The sequence below is a fragment of the Hibiscus syriacus genome, unplaced genomic scaffold, assembly GCF_006381635.1.
Source record: "Hibiscus syriacus cultivar Baekdansim isolate YM2019G1 unplaced genomic scaffold, ASM638163v2 tig00110374_pilon, whole genome shotgun sequence".
NCBI classification, from domain to species: Eukaryota; Viridiplantae; Streptophyta; class Magnoliopsida; order Malvales; family Malvaceae; genus Hibiscus; species Hibiscus syriacus.
The window spans coordinates 331,837-351,672 of record NW_024062710.1 but is presented as its reverse complement, the minus strand read 5'-3'; the positions used below and the strand labels follow the sequence as shown (position 1 = coordinate 351,672).

Sequence of the window (19,836 nt, the reverse complement as noted above, 5' to 3'; positions counted from 1 at the left end):
AAATGATGTTGCAAAGTACCTAAAAGCTTGCTATAAAGATGCATCATGGCTTTGGCATATTCGATTTGGGCATCTCAATTTTGGAGGTCTAGAGCTGCTATCTAAGAAGGAGATGGTGAAGGGACTACCTCGCATCAACCATCCTGACCAGCTTTGTGAAGGGTGTCTAGATGGGAAACAATTCAAGAAAAGCTTTCCAAAGAAGTCAGAGACAAGAGCCAAGAAGCCACTCGAGCTCATCCATACCGATGTGTGTGGACCGATCAAGTCGAGCTCTCTCGGTAACAATAACTATTTTCTTCTCTTCATTGATGATTTTTCAAAAAAAACCTGGGTATATTTCTTGAAACAGAAGTCAGAAGTTTTTGAAGTCTTCAAGAAGTTCAAAGCAGCAGTGGAGAGAGAAAGCGGTAGAAAGATCAAATCCATGAGATCTGATCGAGGTGGAGAATTTACTTCCAGGGAGTTTCAAGAGTTCTGTGAAGCAAATGGAATTCGTCGACCAATGATAGTTCCTAGATCCCCCCAGCAAAATGGTGTGGCAGAAAGAAAGAACATAACAGTCATCGACATGGCACTAAGCATGCTCAAAAGCAAGAAACTACCTAAGGAATTTTGGGCGGAGGCAGTAGCGTGTGCAGTCTACTTGACAAACCGATCTCCAACAAGAAGTGTATGGGGAAAAACACCGCAAGAAGCATAGAGTGGAAGAAAGCCTGGCATTTCCCATTTGAGAACCTTTGGAAGTATAGTCCATGTTCACGTACCAGACGAGAGAAGAACAAAGCTTGATGATAAAAGCGAGAGTTTTATCTTCATCGGCTATGATGCTAATTCGAAGGGCTACAAGTTGTACAATCCAAACAATAAGAAGTTTGTGATTAGTCGAGATGTGGTCTTCAATGAATAAGGAGAATGGGATTTTAACTCTCATACAGATGCCTTCAATTTCTTTCCTCAGTTTGAGAAGATGAGCAGACAATGAGGGAACAACTAGATGAATTTCAACAAGAGCTTGCAACTCCACCCACTTCACCAACATCAACCACTCAAGGAGACTCATCACCTTCGTCATCGTTAAGTGGGAATCAAAGTGAAAGAGTTGTTCAACACACAAGAAGCCTTAGAGATCTCTATGAGGTAACTGAACGACAAGATAATCTTACATTATTTTGTTTGTTTGCCGATTGTGAACCAGTGAGCTTTCAAGAAGCGGTACAAGAAAAGAAATGGAGAGATGCGATGGATGAAGAAATCAAGGCCATCGAGAAGAATGACACATGGGAACTTACCTCACTTCCCAAGGGACATAAGGCGATAGGTGTCAAATGGGTGTACAAAACAAAGCAAAACGCCAAAGGAGAGATTGAAAGGCACAAGGCGAGGCTAGTTGCTAAAGGCTATAGTCAAAAGACTGGAATTGACTATGATGAGGTATTTGCTCCTGTTGCTCGATTGGAGACTATCAAACTAATCATTTCTTTGGTAGCTCAAAACAAGTGGAAGATACAACAGATGGATGTAAAGTCCGCCTTCCTAAATGGAGTTCTTGAAGAGGAAGTTTACATTCAGCAACCATCAAGCTATTAAGTCAAAGGGCACGAAGACAAGGTGTTGAAGTTGAAGAAGGCTCTTTACGTTCTAAAACAAGCACCAAGGGCATGGAATAGCCGAATCGACAAGTACTTCCAAGAGAATGGCTTCAACAAATGTCCCTACGAGCATGCTCTATATATCAAGATCAAATATGAAGATATTTTGATCGTGTGTCTCTATGTGGACGATTTGATCTTCACTGGAAGCAACCCAAGCATGTTTAATGAATTCAAGGATGTGATGATGAAAGAATTCGAGATGACAGACATGGGGCTCATGGCGTACTACCTTGGCATTGAAGTTAAGCAACAAAATGATGGAGTTTTCATTTCACAGGAAAGCTATGCAAAGGAGATACTGAAGAAGTTTAAGATGGAGAACTGTAAGCCAATAAGCACACCAGCAGAATACGGGATCAAGATGACCAAACATGAAGAAGACGAAAGTGTAGATCCAACATTCTTCAAAAGTTTGGTAGGAAGTCTACGCTATCTAACTTGCACGAGACCCGATATTCTTCACGCAGTTGGATTGGTTAGTCGCTATATGGAATCTCCAACAACCACCCATTTTAAAGCCACAAAGAGAATTCTTCGTTATCTGAAAGGTACAATTGACTTTGACTTGTTCTATTCAATTTCTAACGATTACAAGCTTGTTGGATATAGCGACAGTGATTGGGGTGGAGACATAGATAATCGAAGGAGCACTACTAGATTCGTATTTTTCATGGGAGATATTGCGTTCACATGGATGTCAAAGAAACAACCGATTGTCACATTGTCCACTTGTGAAGCGAAATATGTTGCTGCTACCTCATACGTTTGTCATGCAATTTGGCTTAGAAATCTATTGAAGGAGATAGGTTTGATACAAGAAGAGCCTACCAAGGTTTGTGTCAACAACAAGTCAGCCATTGCCTTAGCGAAGAATCCAATATTCCATGATCGAAGCAAGCACATTGATATTCGCTACCACTATATAAGGGAGTGTGTTGCAAGAAAAGATGTGGAAGTTGAATACGTGAAGTCACAAGATCAAGTTGCTGATATTTTTACCAAGCCACTGACTAGCGAAGACTTCTTAAGATTAAGGAACCTACTAGGGGTCACGAGATCAAGTTTAAGGGGGGAGGTTGGATCATAAACTTGATCCATTATGGGAGCCTAAACCCAAACCCAAACTAAATTGATGTCATTACTTACATAATTTAATTAAAGATGTCATTGCTTACATCATTTAAGTAATGATGTCATTGCTTACATCATTTAAGTAATGATGTCATTGCTTACATCAATTTAGTTAGGTGAGAGTTAGATATTTGTTGAATTTGTAATGTTTAAATTAGTTTATTTGTGTGGTGTAGGATTGTTCTTGAGTAGTATAAATGCCCCTTCCCATTTTAATTTTAAGCATCAAGAAAAATTAAGAGCTTCTAAGTGAGTGAAGAAGCAAAGTCCTATAAGAGAAAGTTGTAGTTCTTGTTTTTGAGTGAGAGTGCTCTTGTAATATTTGTTTAAGTTTCAATAAAAGTTGTTTGTGTGAGTGTTTTATTTCTAACACTGGGATCATACGCTGAGGCCAATGAGCAAGCCAAAGCCAAGAGGCTGAAAGCTATAAGAATGGAATGAATTCCTTTCATTATGATATAGCAGAAGAGATTAACTTCTTGTTTGCTATTGCTTTGGAGAATATTGAGGAACTTTGCATGGCAGATGAAGCTTTTTATAGATGGAAACAAACGATCATTTCATTATTTTTCCACGAGTAGCAGGTAAAGACTGTCACGGTCAGCTGACCGGGAACGTATCAGAGTTTAGCGGCTTGAATTTACTCATTCTATGGATTTGCATGCTTATTTTTCCGGAACTTATTTTTCATGTTTCTGTCTATGGTATTTTTGCAGTTTAAGCTCCTGCTATCAGATTTCAGATTTCTGATCATAGACTTCTCAGACTCTTTATCGAACTAGTAATTAGCAAATAAACATTGCTCAAAGAATATACCCAGATTTCTTGCAGAAAACTGATCAAGTAAAAAGTAAACAGAGAGTTGTTAAAAGATTGGTAGTTGAGAATGACATTAAGCAGCAGATAAAACGAGCTTAACAAATCTGATGACAAAAACATCTGCTAGTATTATTTATGTGATGGAAAAACATTTTTATTGACGCAAAACCTGCTTCCTTAGTTAAGTAAGAAGAAAATTGATCGATTGAAGGTAATTCAACTAATATTTATATATAAATTGGGGTGTGGTTAACTACTACTTTGAATTTGACCACGTGGAAGGTTACAAACTAACTAATATGGGAAAATTATTTGATATAAATACATAATATTCGTTGTAATAATAACAATATGTAATAATGTAAGCACGATAATAACGAGTATAAGACAATCATAAAATTAAAAATATAATATTTAACGTAGAAAAACTCTATTTATTGTGTTCGAAATAAATACAAGAAAATTTGTGTATAAAGGTGATTTAGTGTTTAATCAACTTACTTCTAAATCATAATCCCTAGGAACATTCTACGACGCTCGACGAGCACGGTTGAACACCACTGAGCATTGTTAATTTGATTTATAAAAAATTAAGATTTTAAAGTACTCAACGTATAATTATAAATTAGTTAAAAATCTAAAGATAAATTATTTAAAATAAAATATTAATGATATTATATTCCTATAATTTTTATCAAAATATTGTTAAAAAAACTATAGAAAATAATGTAATTAATATTTTATTTTAAATAATTTACCTTTAGATTTTTAACTAATTTACAATTATAAGTTGAGTCCTTTAGAATTTTAAATTTTTATAAATTAAATTAACGGTGCTCATCGTTAGTGGTGTTACGCAGCGCTCGTCGAGAATAACATACTCATCCCAATCCCTAATATCTATCTATAGAGAGAATTTTTTTTAACAAACAACACTACATAGAAAAAATCTATTGAATCTTCCACTCTTTATCGCGCAAAGAAAAAAAGTAGAGTTTTAAATGAATTGAACTTTTATTTTATTCTAAACTTCGCCGCTTGTCACAACATATCGTTAACTCCTATTTTAAGTAAATTTCTTCTTAATAATCTCGGACTCGATAAAAAAAATTAGATGACACGATTCTAACAAAGTGTTTACCAAATCATAAACTTGTCATGTTTGATAATTCAGTGTTAGCCAATAGATTTAGCCGTTTACGTTACAACTTACCAGAAGAGGTTCACCTACTTACAAAATCTTGCACTAAGATATGAGCCAGCGTCTGATCTGAGCATACTGATTGGAAGTTAACACCAATTTCGAATTGCACAACTCCATCTTCCTGAATTAAAAGGACCAATTTCCATATTGTTTTCATCTTTCTTTCTTTTTATGCAGTTAGTTATTCGGTGTTGATAGATGACGTTCTAAGGCAGTCAATTTTCGCTGGTGGCATTTAATGTGCATGTTTTGATTACCATCCTCCCATTTGTTAATTGTTTCCATATGCAGATTTTAAATCTTAGCCGGAGATTTATATTGCAGTCAGCAACATATATAGTTGCGGAATTTAAGGATTTTATTGTAATGACTTGTAAAAAATCAGGACTAATAGCATTGTTCGATGTATAGCCTGTGTTTGAACTCTATCGTTGTGAACAAAAAAAATATTAAATTAGAAGTGTTACTCTTATATGATAAAACTCTACGGTATCTGATTTAAACTAGTTATCCAATAAATCGAATATATATGATTATACTAAATAAAATATTTTTTCAATCAAATTCAAATAAACATCTTATAAATGTGGGTTCAGACTGGAAACACACCAACAAAATCCAAACAAACATGTTTCAATAAGAAGAGGCCCATAAAAAGCCTATTTCATTTCACATTTCAGAAAGAAATAAAAAAAACTAATGTTAACTATAAATAACGAACGACGACTTCAACAATTACTCAACGCATTTTACTTCACATCAGGAATTGAACTGAAGATTCTTCACCGTTTTCCTGTCGAGATGGAAAGCCTTGGCCAGAATATGAGCATTGATGGGAGGGTTTGAGCCGAAGACTGCATTAGAAACGGTGATCACCCCCGGGGATTTGGCTGTTCAGACTAGCAAAGGCCACTGCATGGGTGTTCCCATTGTTTTACTGGTAATGAGTGAGACCCTGAGGGACTACGAACACATCTCCAGGGTATAAGACTTTGGTTATCAGACGATTTTCCGGGTTCAACGTAACAAAACCAACATGGAGCGAGCCTTCCATAACCACCAGAATCTCTGACGCACGTGGGTGAGTGTGAGGTGGGTTGAGGCCACCATTAGGTGCATAATCAACTCGAACCATGGATATCCCCAATGTGTTAAGTCCTGGTATCTGTGCCACGTTAACTGGTGTCACGATTAATCCGGCTGAATTCGACGTGTTTTTGCGGATATGGAGCCCGGAAAAGTAGAAGTCACCTGCTCTGGCTAGTTTGGCGCCTTTGCAGACTTTCCCATTGACAGAAACTGCATGAAATATGTTACTATGTTAATTCGGGTGTGAGTGTCGAATACGAATATATATCAGAAAGGACGGAGAGAACATACCAGAACCGTTGGGGTCAGCTTCACAGAAATCCTGAAGAGGACTAGGATCAGAGGCAAAGGCAAAGGCCAAAGACGATGCAAGAGACAAGATGAAAAAGGCTTGGATGATCTCAAGACCTTCCATTTTTATGTAATGGTAGCTTTATATCAGAAGAGTTACGTGAAAGAATGGCCATTTATAGGTTGAAGACATTGAATTAGTCCATGAATTTAGCTCGCTTTATTTAATTTTACCATAGCAGACAATACATATTGAAACACAAGAATCATTTTTTAATTACCTTGTGAATCATTCTTCTGCAGGCCTGCATGAAAGAACTAATATAATTCATCTTCCTTTTGCTTAAAACAGGGCATATTGAAACAGAAAAGTCGATGGGATGCTGGCAATTTATGGATTGAAAGTGACTCCAACTGTATCTCAAATGAAGTAATGCTTCATACAAGAAAAGGCACAGTTTAATCCTAATAATATTATCGAATATGACTGATGCTTCGATTCGTCATACGCTACGGAATTTGACAATGAAACCTAGTATTTTCCCAATTCATTCATTTATTTACGGGTAAATTACAAAGAGTAGTCATTCAATTTTGGGTTTGGTTCTATTTGGTCACCCAACTTTAAAACTTTTTATTGTAATCATTTAACTTTTCAGAACGGTTAAATTGTTAATGGAATAATGATGAGATTTCTATTTTATTATAATATCATATTTAATCCTTAATATTTATACATTCAATTTAGTTTGTCTTAATTATAAATAAATCAATAAATTTTAATCCTTCAATTTTATAAAATCTATTAATTTGACCTCATCTATTAATTTGACCATTAACCACCGTCAAACTCTACATATATTAGAAATTGTATTTTGAAATAATAATGAAGTGTGATGTAATTATTGTTTAGTTCATTTCTTAACTATGTTTGTAGTTTTTATTCCTATCTATAAGAAAGGAATGCATTTCATAATCAATCGCACTCATAATAAGAAAAATTAATTATAAAAATAAATATTCAAATTATATCGGGTTTTAAAGCGGTGTCTAAACTGTTTTTCAGTCAGTTTATGTGTTTAACGTTACAAACATTATCACACATGTTTGATTCGTAACAGTCGTTAAAAGATTCCGTTATCCAATACGTGTTAAATTTATAGATTTTTAATTTTTAAAAATCCCAAAATTATCATAAATCTAAAAAAACCCTAAACTCTTAACCACCTTAATTTTAATCCCTAAATTCACATCGACCATCGGCCTTATCACTGTTATCATTGATTGAACCTCCACCGACAATTATTGTAATATCTCAAATTTTGGACTAGTGACTGGAATGTAAAAACTCAAAACTTTAGGGATTAAAAATGTAAATTTTTAAAAGCTTTGTTTTGGGTATGTAAATAAATATTTCAACCCAAGACAATTATTTTAGTGGGTTTCAGATTTTTGATCTGGAGTTTGCATAAAAGTCTATTAAAGAATAAAGTTCGGTATATTATTCGGATAACAGAATTGAATTGAAAGCTTACAAAAATTTAAAAGAAGGTAGATTTCGGTAGGAAAATTATATGGATATTTTTAATTAGTGAAATTTAAGTTGAATTGGTTGAATTTGGTGAAAATTTGAACTATAAAGTGGAATAATGCCATTTAGTGACTAAATTAAAATTTTAGAAAATTAGAGGGTCAAAAAGAAAATTTTAAAGATGAGATTTTTAGGGTTATTTAATAATATTAAATGAATATGGAGTGGCATGAGTATAATTTTTGGGAATTCATTAATGTTAATTTAGGCTTTTGGCCCATAATGAATAAAAAATTCATTTTAATTGATTTTAAAAGGCTAAATTAAGAGATATTTTGCTTAGAACTTTTAAGAGAATTGCTCCTCTTCTCCAGCAAACTGCCGTGAGTCACCATAGCTAAGGTAAGTTAGATTTTTTTTTTCATTTTTGGTCAAAGTTAGTAAGATTTTAGGCTAAAGTGTGAAATAAAAAAATAATCCTCATTAAATTTTCTACAAATTGATGTAATTATTTCTTTGTTTTATGCTTGAATGGGGAAATGAGTGAATTAGGTGGATGAAGGGGAGATTTGAATTCATTGAACTAATGTTAGAAATGGATGTTGGTAGTGTTGTAGAACTAAAATCAAGCATGAAGATTAATTAAAAACCATCAAAGGAGCCAAATGAAACTTTCGGCCATTGATGAAGTTGTTAGGAACTTAATTTAATTTGATTTGTTTTGCTTTGAATTTGATTGGAATTGATTGGAAATGGTGTGTGGATGACTAAATTGTGATTGAATTAAAATGGAGACCATTTGGAGAAATACTCTAAAGTTTCTGCTAAAAGGAGAAAATTGAAGGAAAATTTTATAAAAAATTCCTATTGTTTTAGAGTGAAGGTAAGAATGATTTGGTGTGCTTGAAACGATGATTTGGATAAACAAGATATTGATTAAGTTGTTAGGGACATTTTAAAAAGTTTGAAAATTTTAAAGGGTTAATAAATAAGCTTTGGGAAGTTAGGGTACAATACTGAAATTTTTGTTAGAATGTGGAATTGGAGTTAAATTGAAAAGTGGTGAAGATTGAGAATCAATTTGAAAGATCTTGGAAACTAATTAGTGGTGATATCAATTTGATTATATAGATGAATTGTTTTAATATGCAAATAGTATATGATTTTTAATAAGCCCATTGTATAAGAATGAGGTTTAGTGGTACAATGGCATGCCATGAGGTGGAATGAATTTGTATATGTTTTAGATCTGACACCAAGATGGATCATTCGTGGTCTAACTTGTGTACCCTAGTGGTACGCGAGGTGGAGTGATCCGGTGCGATCTGTCTGGCACTATATGTGCATTATATGATATGACACCATATGGGTCACTCGTATCTGACTCGACGTATCTTAGTGGTGCACAAGGTGGAGTGACTCGGTGCAATCTGTTATATTAGTTTTGACTGCATATGACACCCTCACTTGTTATCTGACTCACGTACCATTTAATTCTCATGATAATACAATGGGCAAATGTCTTATATAAATAAGAAACGTATGAATTTGAAATGATTTGACTTCGAAAAGAAAAATATAATTTTGCAATGATATGAACTAAAATAGAAAAGTATATATCTAAAATGGTATAATACAGTTTGAATTACAGATTTCTATAATAAATTCTTATTACGAGTTAACATATGATTTTATGCATATTTTATTTTATTAATGTTTTTATATGATTCTGTCTGTTTTATACGTTAAATATTTTATTTATTTTAATTTAATTTGTTGCCTCACTAAGTTAAAACTTAGCATGTATGGAGCACATCAACATCATTTTCGAGGAATCGATTATCCCACCAAAATTAGTAAGTAAAGACGTTATCTCTGTTAATATATTTGGTAGTGACATGTATTTTAAAGAAGCTTCTAGCTGCTCTGATTCGAGTTTGTTTAAGATATTTTTTTTTGTTTAAATTATGAAGGATTAGTTTTACAAAGGACACTATTAATTATTTATATTAGTTTATTAAATCGTAATTATTTATGATATAAATTATTTTCAAATCAGGTAGTTTTTTTGCAGTTTTGATTTAAGATATGTTATAGTACAAAACTGTCTAAATTTATATCTAAATTGAATTTAAATTTTGACATTAAATATTAAATTATGATTTTGTATGATTATTAGTTTTAAAATAAAGAAATACATTTTGAAATTTTTAAAGAAATAAATATTTATTGATTTTCAAATAGTAAATGTTTCGTATGACTGATGTGATATCTTTGACTCATATACGGGTACGTATATAGGTTAAGGGTGTTACAATTTTTGGTATAAGAGTTGTAGGTTTAGCCGATTTCTCGGCCTAAACCGAAAAGAAAAAGTGTAAAAAAATTATACATGCCATTAAAATGTCCGAATTATTGATCTGGTGTGATTAAGTGGCTAGATGAATAATGCTGATTTTTTACTTAATGTGAGATGGTATACGAGTAAACTCGATAGTGTAATGATATAGTGAGAAATGTCAGTTTAGTGATATTATTTGATAATTCAAAAAGTAAGATCGGGATTATTTTTAATTTGAAGATACTAGAGGAAACTCTAGTTTACTATTCTAGAAAGGTTAGTGTCGTATGAAATTTTCTTCATGTTGCAAAAGGAATGTTGTGTCAACGGGTGAAGATTAAATTGACACGAGATAACGGTTCACTCAATAGGAAAACAATGATATCAATTTAGAGGAATGTTGGATTAGAATTGATCTCAGAATATAGAGTGATGGTTAAATGTTTTGGGGCCACAAAGGCAAGGATAAATAGCTTATAAGTTGCTATAGAGGATTTAGAATAATTTCGGTTAGAGATTAGATATTTTTGTTGTTAGGCCCAAATATATTGTTATTCAAAGTTAACGATTCATAAAGGCTTGGAAACGATTACAAGATTATGATGATTGAGAAAGAGAGTTGAGAAAAGGAAAGATTTTATAGGAAAAACCGTGAGCAGAAAATGATTAACCTCCACAATTAGAATGTGAAAATGATTTGTATTGATAAAGATCGCTTAATAGGGATTGATGAGCTTTGTAGTTAAAAGTATATTAATATTTCTTTTTAATTTAATTTTGATCGGATATTAGAATTTGATGCGATTAATGCGAGTTTGACGAAATATTTTTCAAGTTGAATTAGGTTTTTTAATATTTACATGTTAGGGAACCGAATTCCCAATCGTACGTGAATGTCAAAGATAATTGTATTTTCCTAATGATATTTCGATTTAATTAAGATAAATGAAGGACATGGAGTAGAATTTCGAATAATGGTTCAAACTTTCTAAAAGGAAATAAAGGTAGAACGGCAGAAAATATAGTATATGTACGAGTTGTGATTGAGTAGATTTTTGAAAAGTTATTCTGAACTCGAAATCTTTTGAAAGTCACAGATTATTCAAAAGATTCATAAAGAGACTCTCGATGACTCCCTCCCCACTAACCAAGTTATTAGGAAATGAAATGATATTTATTTGAATTGGTAAGAAACAAGGAAATGAATGGTATGGAATAGTAAGATCAGTTAGAAATTGATAGTTTGGAAGGTAAGTTGATGAAGTCATTACAAATTTTATAGAGGATATTTGAAAATGATTCTCATGTGGTAAAGTAAAGAAATCAAGTGAGTTTCGTTCGAAGTACGAGAAGATTGATTTAGAAATATGTACGAGGAGATATGAATTTTTAATTGATAATAAGTCAGAAATTGGAGCAGCAAGTTCTGCAAAAAGTAAATTTTATAAATTGGACTGGAAAATCCGTCAAAAATTGTAAAAGCTGAATTGGAATAAGTATTTTATATGGTTAGATACGTATTTGAATCCTGTTTCTGATTGATCAAAAGGAGAAATTGTAAGTATAAGAAATAATGCAGAATATTGTTTTTTTTTTTCAAATAGCATAGACTACCAAAGTCAGAAAGGTGCAGTAAATTGTGCAATCAGTAAGGATTACAAGTATTATGATGGCACCTCTCATACCAGTATGAGAAGGATATTCGTGTAGGAAGAAAAGGATATGACCTATGTTACAAGGAAGCTTTCAATTTAAGAAGAAAATTTTTCTCTAAGTTATGAGTAAAAGTTAACATATATTGTGCTTGCTTGAAGATAAGAGATGATGGATCAATTGCATTGACAATCAAGAAAGGAAAAATTGAAGTGTTGGACAAATTACCAAGTGAAAATTAAAACAAAAAAGGATAAGACTTTCTAAGGTTTATAAGCGAGTTGTAGAAATTGATGTGTTACGCAAAAAATTATTTTCTGTATTGAAAATTGTCAATTTGTAATTATTAATAGAAGAAGAAAATGGCTTAATGATTGTAGGGGTAAAGTTAAAGTTTATTCTGTTAGAACAAAGGAAGAATATAAAAGTACATGTTAGGTATAGAACAGGAAAACAAGGATGAATTTGAGGATTATAGGTTATGCTTGAGGTAGTAAAGAAATAAGAAAGATTTTCACTTTGGAAGAAAATAAGGACATAAGAAATTAAAGAGAATGGTTTAAAGGGTGACAAGGTTATAAATAAATGTAGTTTATAAGTTTGGCATGACAATAAATTGGAAATAAGGTAATAAATGTAACACCCTGTACCAGTATGACACACAGTCGACCGATGTAAGATGTCACATGGAACCACCGAAGTGGTTAACCAACTTTAAACTTACATTCTCTTGCTTTGAAACAACCATAAAATAAACTGAAATACAATAAAAATCTTTTCTAAAGGGGAGCTCCAAAAATATTATTGACCAACTTGACTTAATCTATGACTCAACTGGACAATAATGTTTACAAATATACATGCCTAAATAAAAACGCTGATACATACATCTGATTTTCACTGGACTTTGGTCTATCTACTTCTTTCCAACTGCTTGATCTACTAACCTGCCCACGGAAAGATCTGAAGGCTAAGTAAACTAGCTCACTACCACACTAACGACTAAAACTAACTGTAATTCACTGAAAAGCTCATGTTATCAAGTATATTGGTATAAGGTCTACTGTTGTCTGTTCTACTATTTGTTCTATTCTACTAGCCCACTTATTAAGTGTTGGACCTTGCACCCAATCTAGTCTACTTTAAAATTGCTTTACTGAGTATTCTCGAATACTCACTCTCTACGCTATGGTAGACATCATAGGCACAGAGAACACGCCAGAACCGATAATCGAAGATACCACTAGGAGCAGAGAACACGCCAGAACCAATGGCAGCTTAGACAGTTAGCTACGGCACCTAACATACAACATCATCTCTGTATCATTTTTCCTCAAGGCGTAACTCCGTTTACTCTGTAAATGAGTCTTATTCATCTGTTTCCTATATTTTATGGGCTTCCCAATGAAAGTCCACACAAACATCTCAAAGAGTTTCATATGGTGTGTTCAATCATGAAACCTCAGGGAGTATCTAAAGACCAAATAAAACTATGAGCTTTCCATTTTTCTTTATTTGGTTTAGCCAAAGAATAGCTATTTTATTTACCTCCCAGTTCTATAAATACTTGGGTTGATTTAACTCGGATTTTTCTTGATATGCTTTTCCCAGCAACAAAAGCAAGTGAAATAAGGAGAATCATTATGGAAATAAGAGAAAAAGATGGAGAATCGCTTTATGATTACTAGGAGCGATTTAAGAAGCTTTGTGTAAGCTGTCCACAACACAGATTATCCAAGCAAACACTCATCCAATATTTCTATGAAGGGTTGATTCCAATGGAGATGAAAACTATATAACCGTCTAGTGGAGGAGCTCTTGTGAATAAAACACCACCTATAGCAAGGGAATTAATTTCGACAATGGCTGCCAAATCTCAGCAGTTTGGCACTTAAGGTGAACCCAGCCGACAGGTTCACGAGATAAGTATTATTTCATTAGAAAAAAATTGATAAATTAACTGATGTAGTTAATTCTTTGGTTGCAGGAAAAATTGGATCAACAAAAGTATGCGGAATATACACAATGACATATCATTCGACAGATTGATATCCAATGCCTCAGGAGGAAGTTGGCGCAGAAGCAAATGTTGTAGGGAACTTTCCGATACCTCCCCAGAGACCCTATAATCCATACTCTAATACTTATAATCCAAGATGGAGAGACCATCCAAATCTGTGTTATGGGCAAAATATAAGGCATAATCAAACTTATCAGCAAAGGCCCTCACAAACGTTTCAACCACAAAAGTCCTCTCTGGAATCCATTGTTGAACGTTTGGCATTGTCTAAGGAAAAATTCCAAAATTGAATCGAGGCCCATTTACAAGAATTGGATTAAAAAATGAGCCAACTAGCTCAAACCGTGGGGATACTAGAATCACAAGGGAAGCTACCTTCACAAACGAGACAAACCCACGGTAAAATGTTAACACCATTACTCTCCGAAGTGGTACAATTATCAAACAACCAATCCCAGAGGATGTTGGCGCAAATCCAAAAAGGAATAAAGAAAATTCGACACCCCAAGTAGAAGAAAAAGAAGTTAGCGCAAACCCTCATAAGGAAAAGGGGATTGACGCAAATCCCTAGAAAAAGAAGAAAAAAGATTCAAAGCCTGATCTGACACCATCTCCCTATGAAACAACACCACCTTTTCCCTTCATGTTAGTAAAAAGAGACAAACAAGATGAAGAAAAGGAAATCTTGGAAGTATTTTGGAAGGTTGCAATCAACATACCTCTCCTTGACGTAATCCGAAAAATACCAAGGTATGCTAGATTTCTTAAAGACCTTCGTACTAAAAAAAGAAAGCTTACCAGAATAGAAAAGGTGAATTTGGAAGAGCATGTTTATGTTGTTTTCCAACGAAAGCTTCAACCAAAATTAAAAGATCAATGTATGTTTGTTATACCTTGTAAAATTGATAAAGTTGGAATTAAACATGTAATGTGTGATTTAGGAGCTTCTATAAATATTATGCAATTATATGTGTACAACTTACTTTCTAATGACCCTTTGAAGGATACAAGAGTAACAATACAACTGGCGAATATATCAATAATATATCTCGAAAGACTCTTGGAAGATGTATTAGTTAAGGTAAATGAGCTTATATTTCCGGAAGATTTCTATGTCATTGATATGGAAAACGAATATTTCTGGAAGATATCTATGTCATTGACATGGAAAACGACCGAGAAAATACTTGTTTAGAAATACTTTTAGGTATTCCCTTCCTTAGCACAACAAATACGAAAATCGATGTAAAAAGTGAAATTCTTACAATGGAGTTTGATGGTGAGATCATAAAATTTGATGTATATAAAGCAATACGACATCTAGATAATGTTGCTAGTATTAATTTTGTTGATATTATTGAGCCTCCCATTAATGATTATATGGAATCTAACTTTATTGATAAGCTATGCAGTGAATTAGGGGAATTTGAAAATGAAATCAGGGAATTCGAGAAAATATTTTATGTTAATTCTGATTCATGCTTTACACCCTCAAATCCTAAAATGCTACATTCTGTTTTATAGGCTCCTCAAATCGATTTGAAGCACATGCCAGAAAACTTGAAGAACACATTTTTGGGAAAAATAAATACTTTACCCATAATTATTTTGGACAATATGAAAAGGATTTGAAGAAAAGGATTTGAAGAAAAGCCTATGAGAAATCCAAAATTTACAATAAAAAATAAAAGAATTATACGATTGTAGAATTTCTCATAAGGAAATTCTTAGTTAGAAAAAATGTAGAAAGTAGAAGAATAATTTGGAGCCTATAATCTAAAAAAACAGGTCACGAGCTAACGATGTTAAACAAAGACGCTTGATGGGAGGCGACGCATTTCATTTTATTTTCATTTTATTTGTAGCACACTTTATTACATTTAAATTTATTTCATTCCATTTTATTTTTATTTTATCAAATGTTTAATTTATTTTATTTTTCTGAACAAATTCGAATTTTGATCGAATATATAACCAAGGAGTAGTGTTTCAAATATGGAGACAGGAGGCGGTGCAGGTTAGCATAACCCACCCCCACAGGCACATGATAGCAATCCCCAAAGCCAAAGCTTTTCCTATTCTACCGAAACTTCTAACTTCAGGGGGCTTGAATTTTTTTCGGTGAGGCCCACCTTATCATCTATATCTTACCCTTTTAAATCAAATCCAATCACCTTCGTTTTGAATTTCGCATGGGTCCAACATGATAAAAAACACAAACCCAAATTGTTTTGAACCGGCCACTTTTTCCATTTCCCCCAAACTTTTCTTCCTATATTTTAACCTTCTATGGACCCACCTATCACTTTCAAATTCTTTTAAACTCAAATTATTTTCTCCTTTTTGTTTAATAACACATGTGGGCTAGCCCCCATTTAACAAACAAAACCATGTTCCTTTTTATTCTTTTTTCTCCCCAGTCGCAGGACAAGCAACCCTCTTCTTCTTCTTTTATTTTCATCAATCGGACTCCACACCCATCACACCACCACCGTCGAATCGTTTCACCAGCGCCTCCACTCCGGTATTATTTGTCTTTTTCTTTATTCATTATGGTGAGAACACGTAACCAAGCCAACGAAGGTTCTCCTACACCGCTCAACCTTGGAGGACGCCTTCGCCATGCCGCTTAGGCCTTTGCAACCATTCCAAGCGATTTTAACTTGATGCCCGCTCTACCTTCTCCTCCTTGTGGTGGGCGACAGCTATAAGACTCTTAACCGAGAACTCCAACACCTACGCACGAACCCAAGGTAAACTCTACGCCATCATACTGCCAGTCTAAGCAATCCACAGCCGCCCAGACCTTCATCATCAGCCACCCTAATGTTCTATTCTATGTCGTCTAGTTCCACTTCCTAGTCGATGTCGGATACCGCACCACCATTATATATTGTCCCTGAACAGCCCAAGGTAAACTCTACGCCATTGGAAATTGAACCTTTACTGATATGGCACCATGCTTTTGGTTTTAGAGAGGACTTTGAACAAGGTTTTCCCATTTTAACGGGTGTTGTCGATGCCGCTGCTTCTTCTTCTCATCAGCATGTTGCGCCACCACCATCTCCTTCATTTACTGCAAGCTTTACTGCTGATTCTGGTGAATATTCTGCTCACAAGGGTGATGCTGATAATGACGGTTCTTCTGAAAGACACCGTCAGGATCGAACATATTCGGTCCCAATAGAAGAAATTCTCCATGGATATCTTTAATTTGATAATGAAGAGTCCTGGAGGTTCGACAGATCCGACATCGTCGGTTTCAGGTTTGCAAGTATATTCTCTCTCGTACTCTTGAACTTTACATTTATGAGATTCTGTCTCTAATTATTTTTCTGTCATTGGTTGGGAATTGTATCCTAAAATTAGGTGTAGCACGTATTATGAATTGGTGTTCAAATTTTATGCTACATTTACCTTTTTACAACATCGAGTCATTTCTATCAACTCTACTGATGTTATATCATTTATATTTCTTAGCCAGTATTTTAGAATGCCTGTGAATGATTTTGCTTTTTCTATGGTGTTCGTGACGGATTTCACGAATCATGGATATATGATTGCTTTACTTGAGATGCCTCAGGATTTCGACACTGACATAACTTATGAGGCTCTCATAGGATCGACGGAAGTTTAGTACAATACACGCACTACTAAATCATAGCACATTCATGACCCCACTCTCTGCTATATCCACTGATTCTTAGCATATAATTATCCTGGACATAATGATACTACATACGCACAAAATAAAGTTGAATTGTTATTTTTATAGTGTACGCAAACCGATACTAAGGTAAATTTGGGATTTTGGTTCGCCCGGGCCTTTAAGCGGGTTGTGTGCTTTGATCTCCCCCTTCTCGGACCTTATATTACTCATCTTGCATCTTGTTTGTTTCCATTGATGTTTGATACTACTCAATTTACTTATGCTTTTGCAATGGATACTTTGGATGCTAGGTGGTTGGACATAATGGGCCTCCTTGCCGGCACACCCGACATTCCTCACATAGTACCTCCAGGCACTATCACACCTCGTAATCAGTGAGTTTTTCTCCGAAGGACTTCTCCACAGCCACCACCGACCGAACATCCACACAGTGGGATCTATGAAGCTCATGGGCGCCTTGATTCCATTGAGCTAACTTAGTTGGGATCCTATCCTATCTTCGATCGAGTTTGTCTTGCTATGGACACTATCGCGATCGCCATTAAATCAAAGGAGTAATTTTGTTCCTTCTCTTATGCTTTAAATTCATATTGGGACAATATGGTCTAAGTGAGGGGTAGAATTTGCTATCAAATTCTTTGCTTGCTTGTTTGATTGGTTGGAATCGAGTAGTTCTGATATTGATGTGTTGGATTCTATAGGTGCTTATCTTGAAATTCACTTTATACCCTTGTTTCCTTTTGGATTGTGACCTTGTTTTGATCGAATTCAATTTGCATGATGGTGATTGGTATAGCTGGTGATTTTCTGCTAAGTATTGATATTTCATGCATTTGTTGATGGAGATGAACTTGACTCAGTACATATAAGCCTTTTCTTGTGAGATTCGAGCCTAACGAGAATACATTTTCTTTCTTGCTCATTGTTTGACTTGATTGTACCGAACTAGTTATGATATTCTAGAACTTGTAATCATAATGCATATCGAGATTATATGTTGGTTATAATGTTTTAATGTAATAGGTGCACTTAGGTTTAAACCCATTCCCCCCCCCCCAAAATAAACCTACCCATTTATATATCCATTAGTGAGCCACCTTTTGAGCCTTTATCCCATTTCTTTGTTTTACACCACATAATTAGACCCAACCCTTTATTTTTATCCATATTTTCTACTCATATCAAGATAAGTAAATGGTTCCTTGAACAACATGTTTATGTTTATTTAAAAAATGGTTCAAACAGCAGTACAATGCAGAAAATAGCAAAAAAATGAGAAAAAAAAGGTGCAAAAGAATGAAAAAAATGTTTATGTTTATGCTTTTATATGTTTATATGTTTGATTTTATTTTATTTTATGAAGCTTAGGAATAATTTGTAAATCTCTTGTCTTTGTACTTAAACTGATCATCATAGCCTTTTTCCTACCCTAACCTAAGCCCCATTATACCCTGATTTGAATACCCCATTATTATTTTATTATGTTCACCTTTAGTAGTGAAGACTTGATTGGATTCCAAGCATATGGTAATATCTTGATTAGTTACGGTTTGAGTGATTTTAATTTACCCTAAACACTTTGAGCGGGTTTGTGTGGATCTCTGTGAGGTATTGAGTTATGTTTTATTGATGTTGGCAAATAATTGGGATATATTGCTTGCTTAAAATTCTCCTTAGTTGTGTCTTTGCATTGTATCTTGAATTCGACAATTGTCATGAACTTAGTTCGATTGGAAGTTTGAGGAATAAATTGAAATTGAAGATGACAACTTGTGATTTTGATATGTTAATTGAGGAATGCTTGAGGATAAGCATTGGATAAGTGAGGGGGAATTTGTTAGGTATTTTATTTAGTTATTATTTCAACTTTAAATTTCTCTTTAATTTTTAGTTTTTGTGGCTGATTTGTTTGTTTTGATTCATTTTCTGTGCATGACACTAGATTCTGAAAATTGCACTAAAAGGACGAATTATGTTGTTTTTTTTTTGTTTTCATAATCAAGGCTAAATTAGTGGGCATGACTCCGGACATGACACATCTGACGAGGCGATTATTCAACACCTTCTAGAAGGTCCAGTCAGCACTTCTAGTAGGATGAATGGATCAGCTGCATGTTTCTACAATTCGAATTTAAGTTAAACTCATGTTTTTAGGATATTAGTATAAATATTATATCTTATCTTATCTTTTTTTTAGTATTTTAGTTTAAATAGTTTAAATATTTTCATTAGGAATTATCTCTTTTATTTTAGGAATTATATTTTCCTTATTTTTAAGATTTTAAAGGCTATAAATACCCTCTGAGTGTAAGCCTAGAAACACATTCATAATTCATTCTTCTTCTCTCCTTTGGTTTTATAAAAGTTATATTTTCTTTTTCAAAGTTTTTCTTTGTTTTAATTTTAATTTTAATTTTTAAAGATGATAAGTA

At 33.8% G+C, this 19,836-nt stretch overlaps 1 pseudogene; it reads right to left on the bottom strand.

The window, feature by feature from the left end:
- Positions 1 to 5,535: 5,535 nt before the first annotated feature.
- Positions 5,536 to 6,313, bottom strand: LOC120121523 (annotated as a pseudogene).
- Between the last annotated feature and the right edge of the window lie 13,523 nt (positions 6,314 to 19,836).